This window comes from Pseudophryne corroboree, chromosome 6, assembly GCF_028390025.1.
Source record: "Pseudophryne corroboree isolate aPseCor3 chromosome 6, aPseCor3.hap2, whole genome shotgun sequence".
Lineage (NCBI taxonomy): Eukaryota > Metazoa > Chordata > Amphibia > Anura > Myobatrachidae > Pseudophryne > Pseudophryne corroboree.
In genome coordinates this window covers 438190311-438203906 of record NC_086449.1, presented here as the reverse complement: position 1 = coordinate 438203906, position 13596 = coordinate 438190311, and the positions used below count along the sequence as shown (strand labels likewise).

Genomic DNA, 13596 nt, shown 5'->3' with positions numbered 1-13596 from the left:
TCCTCCTTCTGTTATTTTAGTAATTGCTTATTTGCTAAGACAATGGCTCCTTTTAAGAACTGCCACAATGCTAACACCCCTTTTCCACTAGCTAAAAAAACACGGGTAAATGCACGGGGGCGCGCATTTACCCATGTTTTTTGCTAGTGGAAAAGGGTCCCTCTGCAAAAACCCGGATCAAGTGACCCGGGAATCCTACCCAGGTAGCTACGGGAATGATCCGGATAGGGTTGTAGTGTAAACGGAAGCCGTGTCGATGCGACACGGCTCCCGTTTACACTGTATGGAAGGGCGGCGCATCACCAGAGCGTCACCAACCCGGCAATATGCTGGGTTGGGTGAGTGCAGTCGGAAAGGGGGCCCTGATGCGAATTGCAGCAGAGTAGCTCCCGTTTCAGGCTCCCGGCTGCGACCCGCATCAGTAGTGGAAAAGGGGTATTAGCTTTCTTAGCTATCTTACAATAAAATTCCTGGTAGTAGGCTGTGAATTATCTCAGAATACTCTCATTGGGCCACGTTTAGAAATAAGATTGAAGCCAGCTAATGGGTGCAAATTTACACCTGAAAAAAAACATGCTGTGATACAACGGTATAAATGCAAGGAAAATACTACCTCTTTTACATGCGACACACAAATACTGGGAAGTTTATTTTAACATTTGTGTTGAGCTAGGATACTAGATTTACTCTAGGGGGGTCATTACGAGTTGATCGCTAGCTGCATTCTTTCGCTGTGCAGCGATGAGGCAAAAAAAACGTCACTTCTGCGTATGCGGCACAATGCGCATGCGCGATGTACTATTACAACGAACGATGTAGTTTCACACATGGTCTAGTGAAGCTTTTCAGTCGCACTGCTGGCCGCAGAGTGATTGACATGAAGTGGGCGTTTCTGGGTGTCAACTGACCGTTTTCAGGGAGTGGTCGAAAAAACGCAGGCTTGCCAGGAAAAATGCAGGTATGGCTGGGCGAACGCAGGGCGTATTTGTGACGTCAAAACAGGAACTGAACAGTCCGAAGTCATCGCAAGCGCTGAGTAGGTATTGAGCTACTCTAAAACTGCACAAAAAAACTTTGCCGCCGCTCTGCGATCCTTTCGTTCGCACTTCTGCTAAGCTAAAATATACCCCCAGTGGGAGGCGGCATAGAGTTTGCATGGCTGCTAAAAACTGCTAGTGAGCGATCAACTCGGAATGGCCACCTAAATCTGTTGCCACATTTTACATTTAATACTACAGATACAAAGGTGGCCACATATACCTATCATCAAATCGTGCCAAATAGCCCAGTTTAGCATACCACAGACTTTGCAACCGGCCAGCCGATGGTGTCACAGATAACCAGATACTCTGTCCTTGGACGCAGCTCGAATCAGTAATGCATGAAGGATGCCTTCTGCATCATAACCATATTAGTGCTATTACTGCTGCTTCTATAGACACCATTATCTTTGCGGCTCCATCTGAGGCTAAAAGGAAACAGTTTGCACCTTTCTCAAATTCAGCAAGCAATTTCTAAATTGAATCAGACATTTTATAATTTAGAAAACAGAGCTAGTAAACTAAGGGGCAAAAATATAATCAATAGAATAAAAGGCCTATCTAAGCTAGATTGATCTTTATCCTTGAACCCGAAAAATATTGCTAATCAATTTGCTTCTTAACATAAGAAATTGTATAAGCTTCACAGGGATAATCTCACCCCTCAACCTTCAGCAACTCTTATACAATCTATCCTTGATTCCGTTAAATTGGCATCTATTTCCTTTAAGGAGGCTTCCGCACTATGTGCCTAATTCAGACCTGACCTGGGCTGTGTGTTTTCGCACAGCAGCCGATCAGGTCTGAACTGCGCATGTGCCGGCGTCACAGTGCACCAGCGCATGGCAGACAGCCGACGGCCATGTGATAGCTGGGCGGGAGGGGGTGGGCCGGTGGCGTTTGGCCGCCGTTTAGGGGGCGCGGTCCGGGCAACATAGGCGTGCCCGGACCCTCACAGTGATGAGTAGCTTCTGCCAGCACACAGGAGCTGTGCTGGCAGGGAGCTACTCCTAAAGTACAAAAGCATCACCGCTGTACAATGCTTTTGTACTTGTGCGGGGAGGGGGGGTCGGGCCTGACATGCGGGGTGGACTAGCCCTGTGTCTGTGTGATATACGATCAGGTCTGAATTAGGCCCTATGTTCTGCTTGGACTAGTGATGAACTTCACACTGCCTTGAAATCTCTTAAGAAAGATAAAGCTCTAGGCCCACACGGGTTTATTAATAATTTTTCAAGACACTCTTTTCCCCATTTTGTAAATCGCTATAATGATGTTTCTAAAAAATGTCTTTCCAACTGAAATGCTGGAAGCCCAGATAGTTACGATACCCAAACCTGGCAAGAACCCGTCTCTGTCAAAATTATAGACCTATAGCAGGGCCGAAACTAGGATTTTCATCACCCGGGGCAAGGTGGTAATTCACCCCCCCCCCCCCCAAAAAAAAAAAAAAAACAATAAAAAAAAAAACATACAAACAAACAAATACTGTCAGACTAAAATAATTATATTATCAAAAAATGTGAAAAAAGGGGATATTATTGGACAATATTGCCCTATGTGCCCCAAATGCCCTAAGCGTCACATGCCCCCCCAGCAGCGTGTTCCACTACATGCCCCCCCCCTGTGTGTCCCCATACATTGCACTATATCACTGCACTACATTCCCATAACCACTGCATTACATCACTCGTACAACATCCCCTACATGCTGAACTACATCACTACACTACAGCGTGTCTTCTCAATGGTCTGTAGGCGGCAGCTTGTTATCGGTCGGTGCTGGCCAGGCAGCAGGGATCATAGCCTGCTTAAAAACACAGCACCAACAGCTCACCTCTATAGCTTGCACAGTGCACCACATGCTAGTCGCAGCACTGCATGGCAAAGAAGAGAGTTTAAGACAGTAGCCGGCATAGGAGAGATCCCAGGTACTGGAGCTCATCCGCACAGCATCGGAGCCAACTGTGGGCAGACAGGTGGGTCAGAGACATTGCCCCGGGAGCAGTCTGCTGTCTCACTGGAGCAGAACAGCATTGCTGGTATTAAAAAAAACAACAAAAAAAACATGTTTCTCTGTAACTCCTCGGCACCCCCTCAATTCCTGCACCCGGGGCGCATGCCCCCTTAGCCTCCCCCCCCCCCCTAGTTACGACCCTGCGTATAGCACTTTTGAATACAGGTATAAGGATGTATGCTAAATTAATTGCGAATAGGCTAGGGGGTATATGCAATTCCGGGCGAATTGCGGCTTTTTTTCGTCCGTTTTTAAATTCGACACAATTCGACCGTCGAATTCCGGCCGGCGGGTGCCGGAATTCGACATATTCAATAAAAAACGGATTCGACAGTCCCGGTGTCGAAAAACGGACCAATTGACGGATAAGTGCGTCCTGGATTCGACTTTTCCAACGGCGCAAAAATGGTTAAAAAACACAGAAAAAAATTGCGTGGGGTCCCCCCTCCTAAGCATAACCAGCCTCGGGCTCTTTGAGCCGGTCCTGGTTGTAAAAATACAGGGGGGAAATGGACAGGGGATCCCCCGTATTTTTAGAATCAGCACCGGATGCAGAGCCCGGTGCTGGTTCTAAAAACTGGTATAAAAGTGTCCCCCGGCTGTGGCATTATCTCTCCAGCTAGTGGAGCCCGGTGCTGGTTCAAAAAATTTGGGGGACCCCTACGCTTTTTGTCCCCCGTATTTTTTGCACCAGGACCGGATGCAGAGCCCGGTGCTGGTTCTAAAAATACGGGGGATCCCCTGTCCATTCCCCCCCCCCCCCGTATTTTTACAACCAGGACCGGCTCAAAGAGCCCGAGGCTGGTTATGCTTAGGAGGGGGGACCCCACGCATTTTTTTTTCGTGATTTTAACCCATTCCCACCCCTTCCCACTGAAAACCATGCTCTCTCAATTTTAGTGAGTTAAAAAAAAAACATTATTTTAAAAAATATATAAATAATAGTTGTAAATCCTAATAGACAAACCAAGTACCTAATCCCTTCTAATGTAAATAGATATGCTATTAGCAATAAAAAAAACACACAAAAAAACTTTTTTTATTAGATTCCGCCAGCAAAGTGAGGCGGAATGAAATTGACGAAATTACTGTCGAAAAGCACTGTTGTCGAATCGACAGTCTTCAATTGAATATACTTTTGTCGAAAAGCCGCATTTTTACCATTGCAGACATGTCGAATTTGAAAAAGTCGAATTTGAAAAAGTCCGTTTTTTTGTCGGAAAGTACTGTATTGCATTGTTGAATATTTTTTTTGTGTCGAAAAAATGCCCCTTTTTTCGACATTTGCGGCAATTCGACCGCAATTGCATATACCCCTAAATCTGCTGATCCCCACTTTGGTTGCCCAGGACCAAGTTGGTTTTACAATAGGTAGACAAGCTCCAGATAACAATAGAAGAGTTTTTCTCTTTAATGGAAACACACTGTCAATAAGAAGCCTTTACTATTGCTTTCACTAGATGCAGAGAAAGCTCTTGCTAGGATACATTGGCTTTATATGACTGAGGTTCTTGCTAGGTTTGGTTTCTCAGGCCTATTTTTGCTATATTACATCTATACTTGTCAAGGGTGTCCATTATCACCATTATTTTTTGTATTAGCAATAGAGCCCCTAGCAGAAAACATTAGAACTTCCACACAGATAGACAGGTTTTTAATAGGTACAATACAACATAAGATCTGCCTGTTCGCGAATGATGTTCCTTTATTTCTAAAATTAATCAAAATTAATTTCTAAAAGCTCTTTGCAGAGCTGGCAAAATTTGGGCATCCTTTCAATTAAAGATTTATTTGATAACTCAGTTCTCAAATCCTTTTCAACAACTACAAACCCAATATTCTGTCCCGGTCAAGGACTTTTATAAGTATTTACGCATTAGACACTGGATTTTGACAGACTCACCACCTCCATACTCTGCCCCTTCTCCTCCACCATATATACAAGCCATGGAAGTGGTATTTCTTCATGATGAACTGAAACTTCAAATACAAGTTAGATGGGAATCAGAGCAAAATATCCTATTAACAGATGATGATTGGAATAAAATCTTTCTAAATGTTTTTAGGATGTCTAGATGCATTAAACATTCAGAAATGATGTTTAAACTAATACATGGGCTATATCATACCCTAGATAAACTGCATAAAATTTGTCCGTAGTCTTCTACATTTTGCTGGAGACACTGTGGTCATATTTTGGTCATGTCCCCCCAAAAATTAGTTTTTTTGACTTGATTAAACAAGTTACAGATGTCTCCCTCCCGTTACTTCCTGAAACTGTATTTTCACATAATTTCCCCCCTTCTCTTCAGGGTGTAACTACATATATAATAGGTTACATACTTATTGCTACCAGGGCTGCCTTAGCTCAATATTAGAAAAGGGTTGACTCCCCAAGATTATATCTAATGTTCATCGCAGCATTGAAATGGAAACTATATGATTTAAGTACTCTATGGCTCCATCATCTCCCCTGAGCAAATGGCTTGCCTGGTCGAACAACTATACCACTCATAGTGCTCCAGGCAATGCCCTGAACTAGGAAGGATGAGTTACTATTTTTCTTTGACCCTAATGTGCCTCCAGTTGTTATTCCTAGGAGCCAAATCGACTCTTTAGACTGACTCCTTTAAATTACATATTATCCACCCTTACGAGGCGGATTTTAGGTCCCCATGGATTTATAGGTATGCATTTTAAGGGAATGCGCATACTCAGCCATTGATTGATTGTTACATCTATAATTTATATTTTTTTATTTCCTTTTTTTCCCCTCTCCTCCCCCTACTGGTTGACTAAATATTATTACAGATCAGATTCTAATATGTTTCTTAAGATATGTACGCTTACCTTGCCTTGAAAGATCTGTAATGTCAAACTTCTTTTACTCAATAAAAAAAAAAACCTTCTGTTAAAAAAGAAAATACGTACAGATCGTAACTGCAATGCAGCCGCTGTTTGACTGACTGAAAGCCAGCATTTCTGGGTGGAAACCTGCCTTTTATTGGGTGTGTCAGAAAAAACTCAGGCATGCCCAGGCGTTTTTGGGGATGGTCTTTGACGTCAGCGTAGACCACTTCCAGGCCATTTCAGTCGCAGATAAGTGGCAGCCTCAGACCTACTCACATTTGATCAGACGGCAAAGTTTATTCGATGTCCCAGGAAATGCGTATGCATCTGCGAGTGGATAGCGATCTGTGATGCATTCGCAATTTTGCAAGGGGCGTTTTTTCTTGCTGTTGGGGAGGTGCCTTTCTACTCGTAGACAACTGCAATTTCTCTGAATAGCAATCCATGCTGAATTAGGCTCTTAGGCCCCCAGTACACTATAAGGATATAGTGAACTAAGACTCAGAGGGGCAGATGTATTAGGCCTGGAGAAGGTATAAAGAAGTGATAAAGCAGTGATAAGTGCAAGCTGATAATGCACCAGTCACTCAGCTTCTGTCATTTTTCAAATCTGTAATGACTGTTTGGTGCCTTATCACCTTGCGCTTATCACTGCTTTATCACTTCTCCAGGTTAATACATCTGCCCCAGAATGAGCAAAATGTAGCCGAATGGAGGAAACCTTAGTAAAGTACATACTGTAGGGTAAAAAAGCAAAACACAGGTCGACTTTATACAAATAAACAAATTCCGAGCATGGGGGGGTTATGAACACCGCTAAGCAATGCAACCACAATAACCCCATTCCCGGCACCAATGCAGGTCCTGTCCTATGCATGCGCTAGCAGCCAATGCAATCTGATCGCATTGGCTGTGAATGCCTCTGCCTGATTGATAGGCAGAAGCGTTCGCAAGGGGGGCGGGTGTGGTGATGGAGCGGTGCAGGAGTGGTGCGAGCAAAACAGTGGTGGGTTGGCGGTATTTTTGGGGTGGCTGCATCACGTCACACGGAGCCGCTCCGATCAGGAAAATGGCGGCGGACCGCCTGCATACACAGTTTAGCAGTTGCTGCTGAGGGTCATACATAGTTGCTGCAACCTAAATTAAATTGCGGTTACAGCTGCTGGGCAGGCCATTCAGCATGCTGGGTGGCCTTGCCCTGCGATGGACTGCCCCCAGAATGCGATAGAAAGGATTGCAGATTCTGCTTGTTAGCAGAATCTGCAATCCTTACTGAATAACCCCCATCGAGTGCACTATACAGTATGTAAAAAAAATGAGGAAAAAGTAGCAAAACGTACTGTAGCAAAATTAGAAATAGTATGCAGCATAGACGTTTCAACCTGTGTGTTGTGCCAGACAACTTCCGCTATATGATGCAAAAAGGATAGGTGTATGATGACATATCTGTAACTGATAAAAGCCAAGGAATAGGGCAGGGCATTAGTAGTTATTGTCAGGTGATCAGTTAAAGGATTTTTATGCTGATAATTATTATTAATATTAATAATAAACTTTATTTATAGGGTGCCACAAGTGGCCCACAGTGCTGTAAGGAGGGCAAAACAATAATATAGTATACGGTTAAACAGTACACTACATTACAATACAGTAGACAAGGAATAGCACTACAGTTCTCAACACAACCACTAATGCAAGGGGTGCAATGGAAAGATTCAGCATAAGCTAAACCTGTACATATTAGCATGGGCAGATAACGGGTCTGAAGAAACAAAAAACAGCAAAGGAGTGGAGTCTGGGTGCAGACAGTCCCAGGAGGAAGTGTAGAATGCAGCTGGTGTACAAGAGAAGTAGGTAATGAGAACAGGATGTAAGAGCGCCCTGGTCATGAAGCTTACAGTCTAAAGGGAAGTGGGAGGTTAAATGAAAGACATAAGGAGTAAGCCAATGTAAGGAGAGCTAAGGGCAGGAAGCAGGAGTGGGATGTTGTAGAGCTGGAACCAACAGGATAGGGCTAGAGATTTAATGTGGTGGGGGGTGGGAAAAGGAGAACGTAGGGAGAAAAATGACTTACAGGCAGCAGTGTTAGGGAATAGAAGAGTTAGTGGTGTTGTTGACAGTGGTAGAGAGGTCAGGAACTCTAGATGGCAATTAGATCAGTTTTCACCATGCTGAGTTTGAGAAAACGCACAGTCATCCAGGAAGAGATGGCAAAGAGTCAACTGGATACCCAGGAGAGGAGGGAAAGGGAGAGATCAGGAGAGGTAGAGTTGAATGTCATTGGATGCTGGAAGCCAAAGAAACTGATGTGCTGCATATTACTTTTTCAGTAATTGCTTCTTCAATATGGGTCACACTTGCATTACATGTATTGATAAACCATTCCATGTGACCTATATAGTGTGCCAAAGGCAGTTGCTTCATGATTCAGGGAGTAAAGGTTGAGTCTCTCATATCATAAAATCCAATATATTCTGAAATCCATAATGTTTTGAGCGTGACTAAGATATATACCTAAGATATATACCTTTGCTTTCAGATGGTTCAAAGTACATAAACTTTGTTTCACGTACATAATTATTAAAAGTATTGTATGAAATTAACTGAAGGATGTGTGTGTAAGGTGTATATGAAACATAAATGCATTTCCCCAGGATATCTCATTATGGTATACAGATATTCCAAAATATGGAAAAATCCAAAATACTTCTTGTACCAAGCATTTCGGATATGGGAGACTCAACTATTGGTTATTGAGCATCTGATTTCTGTGCTTTATAGTTCCACAATGCACATTACATCTGCAGTTAATGTTTTTCAGACCCACTGTCAGCTATGTAGTGTACCAAGATAGCTGCATTATCCCCGTTTGTGACAGGGACATGCAGCCAGGGGAGGCAGTACCTCCCCTGTCATTAATGAGGACAATAATATAAAGATACTTATGACACATTCTGGGTCATAAGTATATGCTTTATATTATTGTAATAATTTTATATTACAAAACAGGTTCAAATTTGTTTTAGAGACACAGAGAGCGGTGCCTCCTGTGAATAATGACAAAGGGCCGGAAGCTTGGGGCGGGGCCAAGGAGAGGGCTGTAAAAGCCCATTAAAAAAAATCAGGATAAGCAGCACTAGTATAAGTGTCTCAGTGACTGGGACGTGCTTTCAGCCCATATGAAAGCATGCCCCTGTCACTGATGCAAATATTATTGGGCACCAGATTCTGAGCACACTGGGCTCCAGCCTACTTTCACTGTCCCATCTCCGGCCTGCAGCTTTACTCCCGACTCGAGACCCGCTTCCATTCCCCCGGCCAGACCCTCTGCACTTCTGCTGGTGAGACTCTGGCGGCTTCTGCTCCCCTGACTTCATGTGCATTCAGGCCCGGCCCCTACGCATACGCGGCTGCGTAGAGCAACGGACCTGTGTGGGCGCCGCTGAATTCACCATCACTAGGCACTTAGCCGCCCGCTGATCACCGCCCATGATCCCCGCTCAGTACTCCTCACCCCCCCCTGCACTCACTGCCGCCCCCCCCTGCTCACTGCCGCCCGCCGTTCACTTGCCAGCTGAGCTGAGCTGGGCTGTCAGCGGGAGGGAGCTCAGGAGATGTTGCAGAGGCTTGGCCGCAGCATCTGGGAATGTGTGAGAGACCACAGCCGCTATTGACAGACACTGGTGACTGGTGAATAGCTTGTAAACTCCCCCCAACACCATCCCATCGGCAGCACCCCCCCCCCCCATACTGCTATCTTGCCTTCTCACCCCTCAGCTCCATCCCTCCCCCCAAGCGGCTCTCCTGTGGTGTGACGTGCATAAGCGTCTCTCCTGTGGTGTGACGTGCATAAGCGTCTCTCCTGTGGTGTGACGTGCATAAGCGTCTCTCCTGTGGTGTGACGTGCATAAGCGTCTCTCCTGTGGTGTGACGTGCATAAGCGTCTCTCCTGTGGTGTGACGTGCATAAGCGTCTCTCCTGTGGTGTGACGTGCATAAGCGTCTCTCCTGTGGTGTGACGTGCATAAGCGTCTCTCCTGTGGTGTGACGTGTGTAAGCGTCTCTCCTGTGGTGTGACGTGTGTAAGCGTCTCTCCTGTCGTGTGACGTATATAAGCGTCTCTTCTGTGGTGTGACGTATATAAGCGTCTCTTCTGTGGTGTGACATATATAAGCGTCTCTTCTGTGGTGTGACGTGTATAAGCGTCTCTACTGTGGTGTGACGTGTATAAGCGTCTCTACTGTGGTGTGACGTGTATAAGCGTCTCTACTGTGGTGTGACGTGTATAAGTGTCTCTTCAGTGGTGTAACGTGTATGTCACGGACCTGGAATGAGGGAGTTGAGGACTCAGGGTTTCTTTCGATGGTCGGGAAGAAGAACCGGAGCTGTGTCGTAATAAAGACGGCCGGATATAGGTCCTCCTCATGCAAATTTGAGAATGATGTTGAAGAACTCTGAATGGAGAAATGAACGGATAATTTGAGAATGATGTTGAAGAACTCGGAATGAAGAAATGAACGATGATTTGAGAACGATGTTGAAGAACTAAAAATGAAGAAATGAATGCCGAAAGCACTGGGACTCTGTGAGCGGAGAGACACACTGGGATGCTGGAAGCACTGGGACTTCTGAGCACTGAGACTCACGCTGAGAAGCTGGAAGAACAGGGACTTCTTGAGCTGAGAGTCACGCTGAGATGCTGGAAGCACTGTGACTTCTGTGAGCTGCAGCTTGAGCCTGGGAGATGCTATGCAGCGATGATACTCAGGCACAGGAGCTTTGCTCAGTGCCTCCTTTTGAATAGCCCACCCTGCCACTGATTGGGGGAGAGAGCTCCGGCCGCGCCATTGGTCCATGCTGCACACGAGGATGCCGGGCACAATGGCAGTGCCCGTGGTTTGGAGAGATGCCAGTCGGACCCTGGGAGCCGGAGCCCGCTGACGGAGACTCCCCCAGAGACCCAGCGCGCGGCGGACGGGTAAGCGCGGCAGCTGCCGCTTCCGTAGTGTGACAGTAACCCCTCCTCCAGGAGTGGCCCCTGGACACTTTCCTGGCTTCGTTGGATGCTTGAAATGAAAGATCCGAATCAGTCGTGGAGCAGAAACATCGGTAGCCTTTACCCAACTTCTCTCCTCGGGTCCATAACCCTTCCATTCCACCAGGTACTGCAGATTCTTACGAAACTATCGAGAATTGAGAATTGTCTTGACCTCAAATTCTGTTCCAGCTTCAGTCTCCACCGGGGGTTGGTCTAGGAGAATCCGAATGGAAACGACTTAGAATGAGAGGACAGAGAAGAGAAACATGGAAGGAGTTCGATATTCGAAAGTGAGAGGGCAAGCCCAATTTGCAGACAACTGGATTCAGAACCTGCAGAACAGGGTAAGGACTAATGAATCTCTGAGCAAATTTCATGGTGGGTACCTTTAGACGAAGGTTGCGGGTGGAGAGCCATACTCTGTCGCCAACCTTGTATTGAGGAGCTACACACTGCTTCTTGTCCGCAAAGAGCTTATATCTGATGAAGATTCTCTTGAGGTTAGCATGAACTTTGTTCCAGATGTGACTGAAGTGCTGTAGCGTGGAGGTTATGGTAGGAACTTCCTTTGAAGGAGAATGCGATAATTCAGGAACTTGCGGATGGAATCCATAATTGATGTAGAATGGGGTCTCGCTAGTAGAAGTATGGTACTGATAATTATGAGCGAATTCCGCCCAAGGCAACAACTCCACCCAGTCGTCCTGTGAAGGAGAGATATATATATATGCAGGAAAGTCTCAAGGTCTTGGTTGACTCTTTCGGTTTGTCCATTGGTTTGTGGGTGGTAGGCAGAGGAAAACTTGAGTTTAATTTGAAGGGCGGAGCAGAGAGCTCTCCAGAATCTTGCGGTGAACTGAACCCCTAGGTCAGAGACAACTTCCTGTGGTAACCCGTGTAACCGAAAACATTCTCGGATGAAGAGTTGGACGAACTTAGGAGCTGTAGGAAGACCTGTTAAGGGAATGAAATGTGCCATTTTCGAGAATCTGTCAATGATTACCCAGATGATATTGTATCCCTTAGAGAGGGGTAACTCAGTGATAAAGTCCATTGAGTTATGGGTCAACGATCTTCTAGGAATAGACAATGGGTGAAGCAACCCTGCAGGAGGAAGACGAGGAACTTTGTGTGTTGGGTGCATTGAGAACACAAATTGACATAATCTTGAATATCTTTCCTCATGGTGGTCCACCAGTAGGCCCTTCGTAAAAAATCAAACATTTTCTGTACACCTGGGTGACCAGAAAACTTAGAGACATGAGCCCACTGTAATAATTTTAGACGAAATTCAGCCGGAACGGATGACCTTCCTGGAGGGGGTCCCAACGAGGTGGGAGCCGCAGTAATGGATACTGTATTGAGAATTAGGCTTTTTTTCAACCAAATTTTCTTCGTCAGAAGCGGTCAAGGAACGAGACAATGCGTCGGCTTTTACATTGAGAGTACCAGCCCGATACTTGATGATGAATGAGAATCGAGTGAAAAAGAGTGCCCACCTGGCTTGCTGGGGGTTGAGGCATTGAGCGGTCTTGATGTAAAGCAAAGTCTTGTGATCGGTGTAGATGGTAATAGGATGCTTAGCACCTTCCAATAAATACCTCCACTCTTCCAGGACAGATTTTATTGCCAGAAGTTCTTGTTCTCCTATGGAATAGTTTCGCTCTGCAGGGTCAAATTTACGAGAGTAAAAGCCACACGGGTGCAATTTCCCATCTGAAGAGTCTGAGGATGCGTCTACTTCCAACACAAAGGACTTCTCAAAATTCGGTTGCTGAAGTACCGGAGCAGACATAAAAGCCGTCTTTAAAAGGGAAAATGCCACCTTGGCCTCAGGAGGCCATAGACTTGGATCAGAGCCTTTCCTGGTCAGGGCGGTAATGGGGGCTACAATGGTGGAGAAACCCTTAATGAATTTCTTGTAATAGTTAGAAAAGCCCAAAAACCTTTGCACCGCTTTCAGGGAGAGTGGTTGAGTCCAATCCCGGATGGCTTTAACCTTTTCCGAATCCATTCAAAGCTCTGTGCCAGAGATGATATACCCGATGAACGGGATTGACGGCACCTCGAAGGTGCATTTAGAGAGTTTGCCATACAAACGGTTCTTGCGGAGACGATAAAGAACTTCTTTGACCTGCGTCCTATGTTTCCGAGAGGTTTCTGGAGAAAATCAAAATGTCGTCCAAATAGACCACTACACTCCGGTACAGTAAGTCACGAAAGATTTTGTTTACAAATCCCTGGAAGATGGTAGGAGCATTACTAAGACCGAACGGCATTACCAAATACTCATAATTACCGTCCCTGGTATTAAAAGTGGTCTTCCACTCGTCCCCCTGTCTAATGCGTATGAGGTTATAAGCTCCCCTTAAATCAAGCTTTATGAAAACATGGGTTCCGTGAACCGTGATCAATGGCAATGGGTATCTATTCTTGATGGTGATATCATTCAAGCCATGATAGTCGATACATGGTCTTAATTCTCCGTCCTTCTTTACGAAAAAGAAACCAGCTCCAGCTGGAGAGGTAGAGTGACGAATGAAACCTTTTTGGAGATTCGACTTGATATAATCTGTCATAGCTTGGGTCTCTGGCAAAGACAGGTGGTACGTGCGACCTCGGGGTGGCATATTCCCAGGGATTAGATCTAAT

General features: G+C 45.4%; 1 protein-coding gene across 1 annotated transcript in view; it reads right to left on the bottom strand.

The window, feature by feature from the left end:
- ABCD2 (ATP binding cassette subfamily D member 2) overlaps window positions 1-13596 on the bottom strand; it is a 197581-nt gene that overhangs the window by 90647 nt on the left and 93338 nt on the right. The window lies entirely within an intron of this gene.